At 41.6% G+C, this 15,405-nt stretch overlaps 1 protein-coding gene across 1 annotated transcript in view; it reads right to left on the bottom strand.

Annotated features, from left to right (window-relative positions):
* slc25a48 (solute carrier family 25 member 48) overlaps window positions 1-15,405 on the bottom strand; it is a 47,692-nt gene that overhangs the window by 12,498 nt on the left and 19,789 nt on the right. The window lies entirely within an intron of this gene.

The raw sequence follows: 15,405 nt of genomic DNA, 5'->3' as shown, positions 1-15,405 counted from the left end.
CCACAACCGTAAGATCCATAATGAATTCTGTTGGAGTTGTGGCATCAGATCTTCTATCCAGGGCCTGCCTCAAAGCCTCCAGACCCTCCTCATGGTCAATATTTGTATAGAGTGCTTCAACATCCATCGTTAACAAGTATGCTTTGTCAACGCTATGTATCTCATCCAATTTAGTGAGAACATGTGTGGTGTCACGAATGTAAGCAGGTAGAGCCATGGTGAGGGGCTTGATGTGAAAATCAACATATTTAGTTGCTGGCTCTATTATGGACCCTATTTCACTGATAATGAGTCTCCCAGGGGGCTGTATGAGATTCTTATGCACTTTAATTCTTATGATCTTTGGTAACATGTAAAATATAGAAAGTCTAGGGTTGTTGGGTACCAAAAACATCATACCCCTTTTTTGAAATCACCCTACCAGTAAAACAAGTGTTCTTACTGGTAGGGTGTTATATATCCACATATACAGCAGAAACGACACGACTGCTCAGTAACCATCCACATCCACTCTGTTTATCTCCCTCTACCTTTTTACTTGTCATTTTCTTCCTTCTCCCTTCTACTGCTCCCCACCCCCGCAGTGGGCGGCGGACTAACTACAAGATATAACATCCCTCCACCCCTCGTTGAGCATAACCATCACTTTGAAATAAACTCCCACGAACACTCACAGATGAGTAAATATGTGTCTAACCAATTAACATCATATTCACTGAAAGAACAATATAAAAACAGCTAACTCAGAGTGGGGGTAGACTGCCCCCGCTCTGGTGGACTCAGAATAGGGACTATTGTGCCCCAACAAGTTCTGGCCGCTCTAACTACAAATCAAGTTTTTCGGGGGGTTACCTACAGGAACTGCGAGGGCCCTCGTATCCTATTTCCTCCTCCCTAACATCAGGCTCAGTATCGGGCTGCTGAGGCAGCTGCTCAGCTTCACTTCCACCATCCCCCCGACAGCTTGTGGTCACTGTACCTGGTGCTCAGGCTCTGTATATGGTGGCTGAGTTGACTGCTCAGCTCCATAGTCATCAGTGTCCCAGTTGGCCTCTGGGTTTTGCTGCTGGTCTTCAATGATGGCGTCTGTCTGACTCTCTTCTTAGTAATAGGTGGTTCACATGGCATCTAAGCACCTGGCCTTCCACCTCCATTCTGAAGGAGAGAGGAGCTGTGCTGGTGATCACCACCCTGGGTAGCCATTTCTTATGGCTTGTGAAATCCCTTACACACACTTCTGCACCTGATGCCAGTGTTCTGGTTGGCCTGGTGCTGTTTTTTTCTACATGCACTCTTGGTTCTGGAACTGCTCAGTAACCATCCACATCAGCTCTGTTTATTTCCCTCTCCCTTTTCGTTTACATGTCATTTTCTCCCTTCTACTGCCCCCCCCCCTGAATTTGCTACATAAAATACAGTAATTATTGTGGGAATATATATAATATATTATAATATATTTACTTTCTCTACAGTTGATGGGGAGAGATTGCGGTTGCTGCCACCACACTGTCCCATACAGAGGTAACAGTGAGCAATACACTGGCATGTCATCTGTGGTCACTGATCATGGATTGAATAGACCATTTACATTTTTATTTTCTCAGGTGGAGGCCCAAGATGACTAAGAAACAGTGTCTGTATGCGCAGAGAGAGATTTGGGGGTACACTTTAGTTTTTTTTTAGCAATTTTATCCAGCTTTCAATTTGCCCATCTTAACACAGATGGTAAGAGTGTGGACACTTGGCTCTAATTGAGTTATCTTTAATTACTTTCTAATAGTGCTGGTCTGCACATGGGACAAATAACTGCTTCAAGTACTCTCTATCCAAAAAACGAATCAATTGCTTCCATTGCTATGTTAATTTTGCAGGAAAAGGGAAACCTTCCTCCCCCTGAGCCTATGGCCTCCACTTCTGAGCAAGAGGATCACAAGTGGTAAAGAATTAACCTTAATTTAAACAGGGTAGTCAAAATGACCTTTGTATCTTTCTTCAAGTGAGCCTTGCAAAGGGACAATGCTTAAATGTTAAAGCAATAGAATAATTTGTTTTAGGTTGGAGCAGACAACGTGAGGTGTCTATACCAGAGGATGTTAGAACTCGAGATCGAGTACAAAAAAATTGCATCAAAAAAGTGAAGCTTGGTGGAGAAAGTAGAGTATGAAAAGAAGGTATTTCAGTAATGTAATTTATCTCCAGGCACAGGTAACAATTAAACTAAAATGAAATTTTTCTTGTTCCTAGGAACCGGAGAACAAAACATAATTGATTAAATAAAGACTTTTTAATGGGAAAAAAAAGGCCTGTTCTTGGTTTTTATTTTTTATAAGTTAAAAAATAGCCTCTCTCATAGCCTTGCCAGAAGGGTGGTCTAGGATGACGGGGTCCATAACATCGGGGGGTTATGGGCTGACAAGAGGGGCTCCCTCCTTCTGTATGGATGCTATATTGTGAAGTACAACACACACTGTGACTACTTGGCAAGCCCGGTGTGGGGCCACTCTGAGCCCACATAGGCAGCTGAAGCGGGCTGTCAGTATTCCAAAACTAATTTCTATCCAGACCCCTGTTTCGGTAAGGGCCACGTGGAATTCACTTTGTGGCCCTGCATTTGGGTCAGGATAGGGTGTCATTAAAAAGAGCTGGCATGCATTTGACATGACTCTTCGGGCTTGTGTGTGTGTGTGTGTGTGTGTGTGTGTGTGTGTGTGTGTGTGTGTGTGTGTGTGTGTGTTTAATCATGAGCATTCACATGTTCTTGTATATGTGTATAATTCTGTATTCTATCAAAACTTACATATACTCAAGGTCTAAAAGCTACAATATTTTTTTTCAAAACACAGGCTATATGCAGTATGGTATGAACAAAAGGTATTGTGATATGTGGATAGGAAATATTATACTGAAAGCATCGAGAGACAAACAGAGACAGCACAAACAATTGTCAGCAGTACTGTCAATGCTGATTCTTTGGTACATCTACATCCAACAGAGCCATTATTAATGTCATTAGCTGCAGCTGTGTTTATCCTGCTATGCTTACATCACAGAGTACCGAGACCAGCCTGATATGTTTTTAACCTTCGGGCGTCCCTACAGACACAGTTGGCTGTCTGCGGGTGGGAAGCCGGATGTGGGTAAGAGTGGGATAAGTGGCTATGTACAATTGGGGAGAAAAAAAATGGGGGAAAAAAAAAAGTTTCTAACCTTTACATGGTTTTTTTTTTTTTATCACTTTAGTTTTTATTGAAGTTTTTAGGTCAATACAAACATGGCATCCGTATTCAGAAGTAAACATTGAATTATCTACATTTACTTGCACACAAGCCCAACAGGGCAACTCAAAACAAACAAACAAAAAAACACACAAAAAAATGAACTACATGAGCTTCCTGTGGGTCTAACTTTCCAGTCTTAAGCGTTGTCATGAATTATGTTGTCGCGTGTTTGCTCCTTAAACCATGTCCATTTCTTCCACTGGTCTTCCATCCGAGGTACTGTAAGTCTCAATCGATGAGTCAGTTTTTCCATTGTATGAATGTCTTCCACTATTTCCATCCATTGTCCTTGTGTGGGGGCGTCCACCTGGCACCATTTTCTTGTGATTGCCTTCTTAGCCGCAATCAGCAGTATCTTAACCAAACATCTATCACTTGGCCCTATATCGTCGTTTTTAAAATTACAGAAATAGAGGGTCATATAGCTCTTGGGGAAGTCATATCCAAGTACCTTTTGTATTACATCATGAACCATCTCCCAAAACATCGCTAGCTTATTACATTTCCAAAATATATGCGAGTGGTCTACATCATCTGTTCCACATTTCCTCCAGCATGAGTTTGGTGCTGGAGTATCTATTTTTGATTTTTGGTGTAATAAAAAAACGTATCAGATTTTTCCAGGAGAATTCCCTCCATATCCGCGAACTAGTGGAGGATTGATGAACTTTCCACATATTCTGCCAGTCCTCCTCTGTAATTTCTGTGCCAAACTCTAATTCCCATTTTTCTTTTATATATGTAGTTGAGTGTTTATTAGTTGTGAGAGCTTGATATAGTACAGATATAGTCCTAGATTTTCTCCCTTTATATGCGTTGATTATAATTTGAATCACACTGTTCACCTCCATGGAGGGTCCTCTCCTGATACGTTTGTTGTAATAACCCCTTAATTGTAAATATCTAAAGAAGTCATGATTCTCCAAATCAAACTTGTCTTTCATACCCTGAAAACTCTCCATCTCCCCTTTTTCCGCTAGAGTGCACCATGCTGTGATTCCCCAGTTAACCCACAGTTTAAAAACTGTGTCATGCCTCGCTGGAGTAAAGTCTCTATCATATGCTACCCATCTCAATAACTGTATCTCATCTTGTAATTTGTTGATTTTAATCAATTTAAACCATAACTCCAGTGTAAATAATGTGACTGAATCCATGTGGGTTTTTGTTTTCTTGTATACTTCTTTATCCCCTAAAATATTCTGGATAGGGTACCCACCATATTCCCTTTCCATGACTTTCCACTTGGCCATGTAATCTTGCCTACACCAGTCAACAGCATATCTCAGCTGGGCAGCTTTGAAATATTCTTTTAGATTTGGTAAACCCATACCTCCCTTTTCCTTTGAGAGTTGGAGAGTTTCATACCTTACTCTGGGCTTCTTTCCTCCCCAAATAAATCTAGATATTGTCCTATCCCACCTATCAAATTGAGCTTGAGTCACCTCTACAGGCAACGATTGGAATAGATAAAGAAGCCTTGGTAGAATATTCATTCTAACTGTCTCAATTCTTGAGCTGAAGTCAAGTGGCAGAGTGGACCATCTATCAATATCCTTTTGCATCACATCGTTGATCTTGCCGTAATTTGCTTTATGTAATTTAGAAAGTTCCTTGGTAATGTAAATTCCCAAATATTTGATTTTGTTTAGATTCCAATTAAAGTCAAATTTTCCCTTGAATTCTGTGGTTGGAGTATAATTGAGAACTAGCACCTGTGTTTTTGAGATGTTAATTTTATATCCAGATAAATGACCATATAGTTCTAGTAGCTTCATTAGTTGAGGGAGTGATGTATGTGGTTGCTCAAGATAGGCTATGACATCATCAGCAAATAGCCCCACCTTGTGGACAGTGCCATTCACTGTCACTCCATTAATTCCTTCATTTTGGCGAATGGCCTCCGCTAAAGGCTCAATGAATAACGCGAACAGTGTCGGAGACAAACAGCATCCTTGTCTTGTCGACCTCTGCAAACTGAACTTGTTCATTAAACTCCCGTTTATTTTAATCCGAGCATTAGGTTGTTGATATAATGTTTTAATGCACTGTATTGACTTATTGCTGAACCCTAGTCGTTCCAATACTGCATACAAAAAATTCCAAGACACCCGATCGAATGCTTTTTCTGCATCTAAACTTACTAATAGTGTAGCTTGTTTTCTCTTACTCGCTTGATCAACAATATGCAATGTCCTTCTGATATTATCATGCGTTTTTCTTTCTCTCATGAATCCTGTTTGATCTTCATCTATCAAATCACCTATGAATGAGTTTAACCTTTTGGAGATAATTGTCGTATATATTTTATAATCTACATTTAATAATGAAATAGGTCTGTAGTTCCCACAATATTCTTTATCCTTTCCCGGTTTTGGAATGACTGTGATTATTGCCTCTGACCATGATGGTGGTATCTTATTATTGTGAAGTGTCCAAATGAAGGATCTCAGAAGTATCGGTGCCAGCTCTTCCTAAACACTTTATACCGTTCTGCAGGGTATCCATCGCTGCCCGGGCTTCTATTGTTTTTCAAAGATTTTATTGCATCTATCACCTCTTCCATCTTGATGTCAGCTGTTAATTTGTAATTTTGGAGCCGTCCAATTGAGGGTAAATCTAATGAACTCAAAAAGGTATTAATTTCCGCTTCGGGTGCAGGTGTGGGTTGTGAATATAACTCTTTATAATATCCCAAAAATATGTCCTCTATGCTTTCTGGTATATTCGTTAACTCATTTGAATGGGGGTCTCTGATCTTATGTACATGGCCAACTGCTTGCTGTTTGCGAATACGTTTTGCCAACAGTTTAGTTGCGCGCGGGCCTGTTTCATAATATCTTTGTTTGAGAAACAAGCTTTTTTTCTCAACTTCATCTAACACAGGGGTCGGGAACCTTTTTGACTGGGAGAGCCATAAAAGCCAAATATTTCTAAATATATTTCATTGAGAGCCATATAGTATTTTTAACGTATAATACATTAAATATGTCTTACTTTTAATGCGACTTCTGGTGCTGCATGGTTTTGCTGATGGCCTTGTAGTCTGGTTCATACGTGGTGAGGTTGAGCTTCATGCAGGCGTTGAGGCTTCCATCAGTTAAACGTGAGCGTAGGTTGGTCTTAATGTTCCTCATATGCGAGAAAGACTGTTCACATGCATATGTAGAGCCAAACATGGTCAATACGGCAATACTCACACGCTGCATTGTGTGGTATGTCACAGGAAGCTCGTTCCAAGTTTTAAGAATCAGCTGGTCTTCAGGTTGAAGATTTTTAATTTCTGTCCACTTGTGTTCCCTCGCCAGCTCTGCTCGCTGTCGCGCAAGACTTTCCAACTCTCCATTAAGTGACTTGAACTTACTCATCCACATGTCTGATGCCTTCAGGTCAGCAACTTCCAGCTCAAAGTCTCCGATAGAGACCCCGGGGATGCATGTCAGGTCGATTTTGTCCACTGCACACTCATGTGGATGAGTGATGAACTTGAAAAGACCAGTGCGCGCACGAAATTCTCCAAAACGTGCTTTGAATGACTGCAGGAGATTGAACGTAAAGCCAGCTAGCTGCTGGAGATCCAGATGTTGAGTGGAGTCACTTGCTAAGCATGCATCTCTAAATTGTTGCAGTCTTTCAAAGTGCAGAAGACGACCTGTTTCAATGTCCCTGAGAAAGACTTCCAGCTTGCTTTCAAATGCAAACACTGCTTGTTGAAGGGATGAGATTGTATTTCCAATACCTTGCATTTTCACATTGAGCTGGTTCAGATGGCCAGTTATGTCCACGAGATAGTGAAACTGCAGGAGCCAGTCAGTGTTGTCTAGCTCAGGATGCTTGACGCCTTTCATTTCAAGAAAAGTCCGGATTTCACTCAGGCAAGCTGCAAAACGGCTGAGCACCTTCCCCCTTGACAACCAACGCACGTTGCTGTGTAAAAGCAGACCGGGATAATGATTCCCAACTTCTTCTAACAGAGCTTTAAACTGGCGATCATTTAAAGCTCGGGCAACAATAAAGTTGACCACTCGAATGACCAGAGACATCACCTCGCCAAGCTCCTGGCCACATGTCTGAGCGCAAAGCGCCTCCTGGTGCAGGATGCAATGAAAACTTAGGATGGCTCTCTTTTCATGTTCACGGAGAAGCGCTACAAATCCTTTGTTCTTCCCCAACATACAGGGTGCACCATCAGTACAGACAGAAATAAGTTTATCCATCGGTAGTTTTTTTTCTTTAGCAAACTCCATGAAAGACATGAATAAATCCTCTCCTCTTGTTGTCCCTTTCATTGGCAAAACAGCCAAGCTTTCCTCACGCAGTGTGTCACCTGCAGCATACCTGGCAATGATACTGCACTGAGATAGATGGCTAACGTCTGTTGACTCATCTAACGCGAGAGAAAAGTATGTCCCGGCGTTTATGTCCTTAATTTGTGTTTCCTCGACTTGATTTGCCATCATGATGCTACGATCGTGCACAGTTCTTGCTGACAGGGGCATGTCTTTTATTCGTTTGATTATCTTGTCTTTATTTGGGAAGTCATCAAACAGTTCATTGGCCACATCAAGCATGAATGTTTTGGCATACTCGCCATCTGTGAATGACTTTCCATTCCTTACTATTGCCAAAGCCCCCGCAAAGCTAGCGGAATTCCCGTCACCTTGCTTGGTCCACACACGTAGTTGCTGCTGACTCGTCTGCACTCTCCGCTGTAGCTCCTCGCATGCCCTTTTCCTGCTGTCCCCCGCTGGATATTTCGATGCAAATGAAGCATGGTGCGTATCGAAGTGCCGCTTTATATTTGACCGTTTCATCGATGCAATTTTATCATTGCATATTAGACATACCGCAGATCCTGCTCTCTCCACAAATGCAAATTCCTCTGTCCACGCAGCCTGGAATGCACGGTAATCATCGTCTTTTTTCTTTTCGTCATCTTTTCCGTTACAAGGGTTGAAGCGGATAAACTAGTTGGCTATCTGATAAAATTGATTTCTTCACCTTTACAATGACCCGGACATGCTCGTGAGCCATTGGTTCCCGACCCGACCCACGGGTGACCCGTGACCCGTGAAATTTATCTTCAAAACTAATTTCTGTTTACTTTAAAATGACACAGTATTATTAAGAAATATCACAAGTATTTTAAAATCAGTTCCAAACTGATTTTTTTGAAAAAAAAATTTTTTTCAACTCAAAATTGTCTGGGAGCCATATGCCGTCACCGGAAGAGCCATATATGGCTCGCGAGCCATAGGTTCCCGACCGCTGATCTAACAGTTCTTTATTAATGTCTGACTTAGCCGATTTGATTTGCTCCAACACCACGGGGTTTCCCGCAGTCTGGTATTCCCTCTCCATTTCTCTTAACCTGTCCGTATTCTTTCTGGATATAATTGATCTTGCCTTTTTGATCAATGCTGAATGTGCTATTAACTTTCCCCTGATGACCGCCTTCATGGCATCCCAAAATATTGTTGGGTCTACTTCCCCATTGCTGTTTTCTTCTAGATATGTCCGAATATCCGTCTTTAACATAATCTTACTCTGCTCACTATTCAGTAGACCCACATTAAACCTCCAAACCGTATTGCGCTTTCTACAATTCAAATTAATTTCTAAATATCCTGGATTGTGATCTGAGATATCCGCCCCTCCAATCCCACACTCCTTTACTCTGTAAATATCGTCTTTGCTCATAAGGAAATAGTCTATCCTTGAATTAACTTTATGTACAGCTGAGTAATGTGTATAGTCTTTTTCCTGAGGGTGTAATTGTCTCCACACATCATCCATCCCCATCTCTTCCAGTGATATATTTACAAATCGAGTGACCTGTGTTTTAGTCCTTTTGATACTGGTCGTATCCATTTTGTGATTCAAAACGACATTCAAATCTCCCCCACAAATTAAGACCCTCTCTGACTCGTTTGCTATCTCATCAAACAAAGATTTAAAAAATCTTTTATCACTTTCAGGAGGGGCGTATATATTTACCAATGTCACTGGTTTGTTCTCTAACCTCCCCTTCACTATAATATATCTCCCCTCCTTGTCTCCAATCTCCCTATCATAATCGAATTGAGTTTTGTTTGATATTAAAATTGCAACACCTCTCCTGCGCCCTTCCTTGTAGGAGCTATAATATGAATGTCTGTACCCATATTTCTTAAGTTTCCCATGCTCTATCTGTGTTAAATGGGTCTCTTGGAGGAATATGATTTGTACAGCCTCCTTTTTTAGCTTAATCATAACCTTTTCCCTCTTCTTTAACATATTTAGACCATTTACATTCAGCGACATTATTTTAGTAGTGTGAACCATCTAGACATCTTGATACTCTTTTCCCATATATTCCCACAGAGCTCCAGACAAAAAAACTACAAATATAAAACACATTAATCAACAACAAAAATAACTTCCAACTAAAGGGGCCTAACCACCCCGAGTCCCTGTTGGTAGGTGAAGGGGAAATCCTTTTCAGAAAGGGCCCCACTCTAGACTTGACATTTTGCCCATCACATGGGATAGGCCTACAGCCTTGTCTAGGCATGTCCAACGTTTGGCAACCATATAGCCTACCTCTCTCCGTGGCATGTGATGAAAAAGCCTTTTGTAATGGAGCTCAACTCAGTCAGAACGATACCAATCCTACTTTCTCCGATAGGCCTGGAGCTTCTCTTTCGCTCGTTGTGCAGCTTCACGTCTTCCTTTCGCGCCTTGGACTCGTTGCCACCCTGCTCGCATCCCAGTCGCCTCCACCTGCTCTGTGGTCGTGGTTGCCGTGTCATCGTCTGGTATCTCGATGTCGCAGCCTCTCGTCTTCATGTCCATCGCAGCTTCCCTGGCATTGTCGTATGTCTTCGTTCCGTTGTTCCAGTTGATCCTTATTTTGGCGAGGGGTGTCTGGAAACGAATTCCTTTACCCTTGAGCACTTTCTTAATGCCCAAATATGATTTTCTTTTCCGGACCACTTCAGCTGCGTAATCGTGATCAAAGTAAATACGTTTGTCCCCTATCTCTATCTTATTCTTTTTCCATGCTTTCTTGAGAATCATTTCTTTTATATCAAACTGTTGAAAGTTCACCACTATTGACCTGGGGGGAGCTGTCGGAGGGGGTTTCTGAGCGAGGGCTCTGTGAGCTCTTTGTATCTGGAGATTGGTCCCTTCTTCTAAGTCAAATTGAGTATTCAAGAGTTGTTCCACGTACTGGGTAATGGAGCGTCCCTCCGTTTCCTCTGGCACACCAAAGATTCGAATATTGTTCCTCCTTGACCTCCCTTCCAGGTCCATTATTTTTTCTTGCATCTGGCGCGTTTGGGTTGACATGTCCATCAGTAGTTCTGTCGAGTCCGCCTGCCATTCCTCTAGCTCGGCTATGCGCTTCTGGGCTTCACTCATGTGCGTTTTCTGCGCCTGTATTTCGCCGTTGCTCTCTGCAAACTTCTGTGTCATCTCTTCTCAGAAGCAAGCAATCTCTTCCTTCACTTCCCTTTTCACCTCATCTTTGAGTCTGGCAAAGTCACCTCGTAGCTCTTGTTTGAATTCTTTTATCTCTTTAGCGATAGCTGCTAATCCGGCACGCAATGTCTCAGCTGTGTCTGCCGCCATTGTAGCTTCTTCAACCTCGTGTTTGCTATTACCTTGCTCCGACTATTTCTTCGCTCCCTGTGTATCTGGTGCGTTACCCTTTTGGATTGTACGGCTACCTTTATTCGAATTACCTCCTCTTCTCATTTCTCCTTTTTTGCGTCGAGTTTAGTGTTTTAGAGGATTTATTTTAGCCAACTTGCGAGAGGCAGAAAGTTGTGCTGCTATTCAAGTCGCCATCTTACCGGAAGTCTTACATGGTTTTTAACCTGTAGATGTCAGCAAACTCATTAAAATAGTCTAGGTCTAGGGGCTTTGATACTCTTCGGTGAGAAACTGACCTTTGTTTAGCCTCACCGTTAAAAGAGGCTGAAAGTGAAATCCCTCCTTTACTACTTGAATATAGAGGTAAAATAATGACCTCAGCCTATATGTTAACCAGTGTAAAACCAGACCTGTTGTACAGTATGTACATCTAATCTCCCCAATACATAGTAGTAGTGCATGTCTGAATGTAATTCAAAGATAACACAATCATTCACATTTGTATTTATTCAGCGTTGCTTCAACTTTAGTACTATTATTGTGCATTTACAGTAACCGTCCATAGATTAAAATACACATCAAAACACTAGGATACATTCCAGTGTGAAAGTGAGAAATTCTGAGAATGATTTTTATTAAAATATGGGATGCCAGAGAGCAGATTTAGAAACCATCATCACACAGAGGGAAGATTACTGATCTGTCTGCATGTAAAATGGATTCTTCCATGCTTGGCTCCTTCAGGGAAACTAGTTAGGCTTCCATACATTATTCAGACAGTTTCAACATGGCTGCCGCTCCATCACGATGACAAAAGTGCATCTTTTAAATTCACCTTGTGATTCTAACAGTTATGCTGGCAAACCAACCAAGTGTGCAACAATTACAGTTTATTTTGATTTATCATCATTATTAAGGGTGGGAGTAAGAGAAATAAAAAGAAAGGAGTGATAGAGAAAAGAAGATTAACTAATCTATTTCAGCTAACTCGTGAGTTTAGTATTAAAAACTGCATTTAACATAGTGGAACAGAGGAAATTATGAGAGGTACTGTTGAATGTGTAGTTTAAAAAAAGTATATGCTATATATGTCCATGTGTACATAGTCCTTTGTAACACTATGAGTTAACACTGACAGGGCTGGGGTTTCGAAACCTCTCACTAACAATGTGAGGTGAACACTTTTACCACACAAATACACTCAAGACGGTGAGAGTTATACCTTGAAATATAACTGGCATTAACCTTGACATTCTTGGAAAAAAGACAGGATAAAGCGTTGTGTCAGAAAGTAGATTGTGTGTGTGTGTGTGTGTGTGTGTGTGTGTGTGTGTGTGTGTATGTGTGTAAGCTCCTTTCTGTGTATTGTGAGTGGACCCCCAGCTGCACATCTGCAGAGTCAAACATGAATAATAGAGATTTGAGGTCGAAATGAAGGAGAGAGAGAGAGAGAGAGAGAGAGAGAGAGAGAGAGAGAGAGAGAGAGAGAGAGAGAGAGAGAGAGAGAGAGAGAGAGAGAGAGAGAGAGAGAGAGAGGGGGAGGGAGGGAGGGAGGGAAAGGGAAGAAGGTAGGAAGATGGAAGATGGAGGGGTAGCAAGTGACCGAGAAAGGACCGAGAGGATGGATGACAGATGCACAGACTCTGGCGGGAGGGTAGAGAGTCGAGGATGCAGGAGATTACAGATGGGGTTACTTGATGAAGAGGAGGAGCAAGTGCTGGAGGGGGTACAGGTCAAGGGAGGGAGGGCAGAGGTGAGGACATGAGGAGGCTATAGGGGTGGGATGGAAAATAGAGAGCAGAGGTGAGTATGAGGGGAGGAGGCAGGGGGTGTTAATGGAGGTCAGAGATGGAAGGAAGAGGTGGAGGAAGATTGAAAAGGAGAGGAGGAAAGGGTAGAGCGAGGAAGAGTGAGAGAAGAAAAATTGATTTTACTAAATGTTTCATTATATAAAAAAGAACATATCAATAAACACACACACACGCACGCACGCACACACACACACACACACACACACACCATAGATAAAGGCCTGCATGCCTTGGCTGGATTTTTCACAGTGCACCGAAAAAAACAAAACCTTTCAAAGACCTACAGAAACTGAGCTTTAAAGTTGATATTTAACCGTAGACCTTTTATATGGCACTAGAATTTGATAACCTTGGTACTGTTTGAGGACCTGTAGACACTCCACTTTAGCAAAGAGGAAGCAGGGATATTGCCACGCCAAAGGTCAGAAACCAGGGTCCCTGTGTAAGAGGGTTTACTGTGGGTCAGTGTAAGAGGGTTTACTGTGGGTCAGTGTAAGAGGGTTTACTGTGGGTCAATGATCTGCTTGATACATGGCTTGTTGGAGTCCAGGTCTTGCTTAATGAACTCACATGCCCTCACACCGTATCTCATTCACCGCTTGGTTTGTGGTCAGATGATAGACCATGTAAACATGGAGCCTATCTTTCATTTATATTTCATTACTTTAGCTAACACTCTTATCCTGGGTGACTTAGTGGAAGTGATTAACCTTACGTTTCTTCATCATTAATATCAGTGAGATTGTAACTATTTTCTTTAACATTTTACTTGTTTTTTGTTACTTCAGTTCGACAAGTAAATTAAACATCACTTCCTAGATAAACATTAACGCAACCAAGAGTAAGGGGTTCAAGGGTCAGTGCTATATTACTGTGACAGTAAACACTAGAAAACACTAATGCTCCCCTGAAAACACACACGCACACGCACACGCACGCACAGACGCACACACACACACACACACACACACACACACACACACACACACACACACACACACACACACACACATACAGCCATTTCCTGCATTTTAGCAACATTAGCATCTGTCCTGTACTATGACAATGGCCGTATTGTCGTATCTACTTATTTTTAGCTGGCCGCATAAGTGTCTGTGTGCATAACATGTGTTGTTACAGCTCTACACAACTATAGTATATCTTATAGGAAGGGACATTTGCATCAATATGCGGTTAGTTGTGTGTTTAACACAGTGTATAACGCAACATGTTGAACATGATGGGCTTCTGAGGGATGTTTTCACACCGACATGATACCAGGAAAATGCTGCGTCACTTTATACGGACGATTGCTGTGCCATACCAACGACTGATTTCCAAGCAATTTGTGCTGCAGACCAGAAGACGATCCCAGTACAAACCCGGTGTATTCACTCATCGCAATAGTGGTTATAGTGGTTATAGTCATTGTGGTTATAGTAGAGTAGTAGTATATAGTGTATATAGTAGTAGTAATATCTACAGTAGTAGTTAGAGTAACTGTTACTCTAGATTAGCAGTTTTAACACTACCGATACAATACTATTGTCATGTGTGTGACTAGCAAGTCTAGCAAGTCTACAGTGCGACTATGCTAACCAGTCAACTAGTCAAGGGCTAGCGAGTCTACACATCCGTGGTCATACACTGTTACACTATGGTTGGTAGACTAGGGCACTAGACTAAAATTATGGCTATGCAAAAAGAAGTAAGACACAAGTAACAATAAACAGACTACTTAACATCACATGTAGAGTCATTTAAAAGGTAACTAACTATTTTAGGGCGAGGGCCTCTATCTCTAACTGAAAAATGACAGTGAAGAATTGGGTGAGGCCCTGTTGTCTTGTGTCATATGTGCTGAATGATAGACCTCTGTCACTACATATGAGCAGGTAGCTTGTTTCTTCATTGTCTCAAAGTCGATAACTGAACTTGGATAAAAAGCAGTTCAGATTCTGACAAGTCAAGTGTGTCATAGCTGACGGTGAACAACGGCTAACCTTGTAATACACGGTGGGGTCAATGGCCTCTGCTTCCACGGAGCTGAGCAGGCAGTAAAATGAACGCCACAGTGACTTGTTTTGGGAAACACAGCCACCTAGTGGGGATTCTATAACATTACAGTCAGTTTCGTTTTGTTTTTCTGCAGGTGGCAGATAAACTGCTTGTAACATACTTCTCCGATAATGAAAAGTCAGGGCTGCAACTTATCAGCACCACACAGACCCTTACCGCCTAGAAGGAGCACTAAAACCCACACAACTGTCCTCGATCATTTCCGCCTTGATAATGCTGTTTGCGTGTGTTTCAAGTTAACGAGGGCCATAAACTGTCTGGCAGCAGACACATTAACTTTCACGGGCAGTCTTGATCTGCAAGGACTCGTTTTATTTCTAACAGATAAGATTAAAAGAAAAGAAGATCTGATATTTTTAAAAGCTTTATTTGCGATAAAAACAATTCTGCTGGTCCATGTGGTACGGCATTTCACATTTTTACATATATTTACATCACATGAAAGTAACTTTAAAAAAAAAAAGGTTCCGGTAGTAGATAACAATATAAAATGGCAAACTGCGATTTGGAAACACATGATATTCATGAGTCAACATTTCATAAACGGATGAGTTCATCTTTAAAGGCGAGTTTATATTGTACGTAGGGCTCTTTAAATG

This window comes from Lampris incognitus, chromosome 1 (assembly GCF_029633865.1).
Source record: "Lampris incognitus isolate fLamInc1 chromosome 1, fLamInc1.hap2, whole genome shotgun sequence".
Classification (NCBI taxonomy): domain Eukaryota; kingdom Metazoa; phylum Chordata; class Actinopteri; order Lampriformes; family Lampridae; genus Lampris; species Lampris incognitus.
The sequence above is the reverse complement of the archived record's forward strand: the minus strand, read 5'-3'. Positions and strand labels throughout refer to the sequence as shown.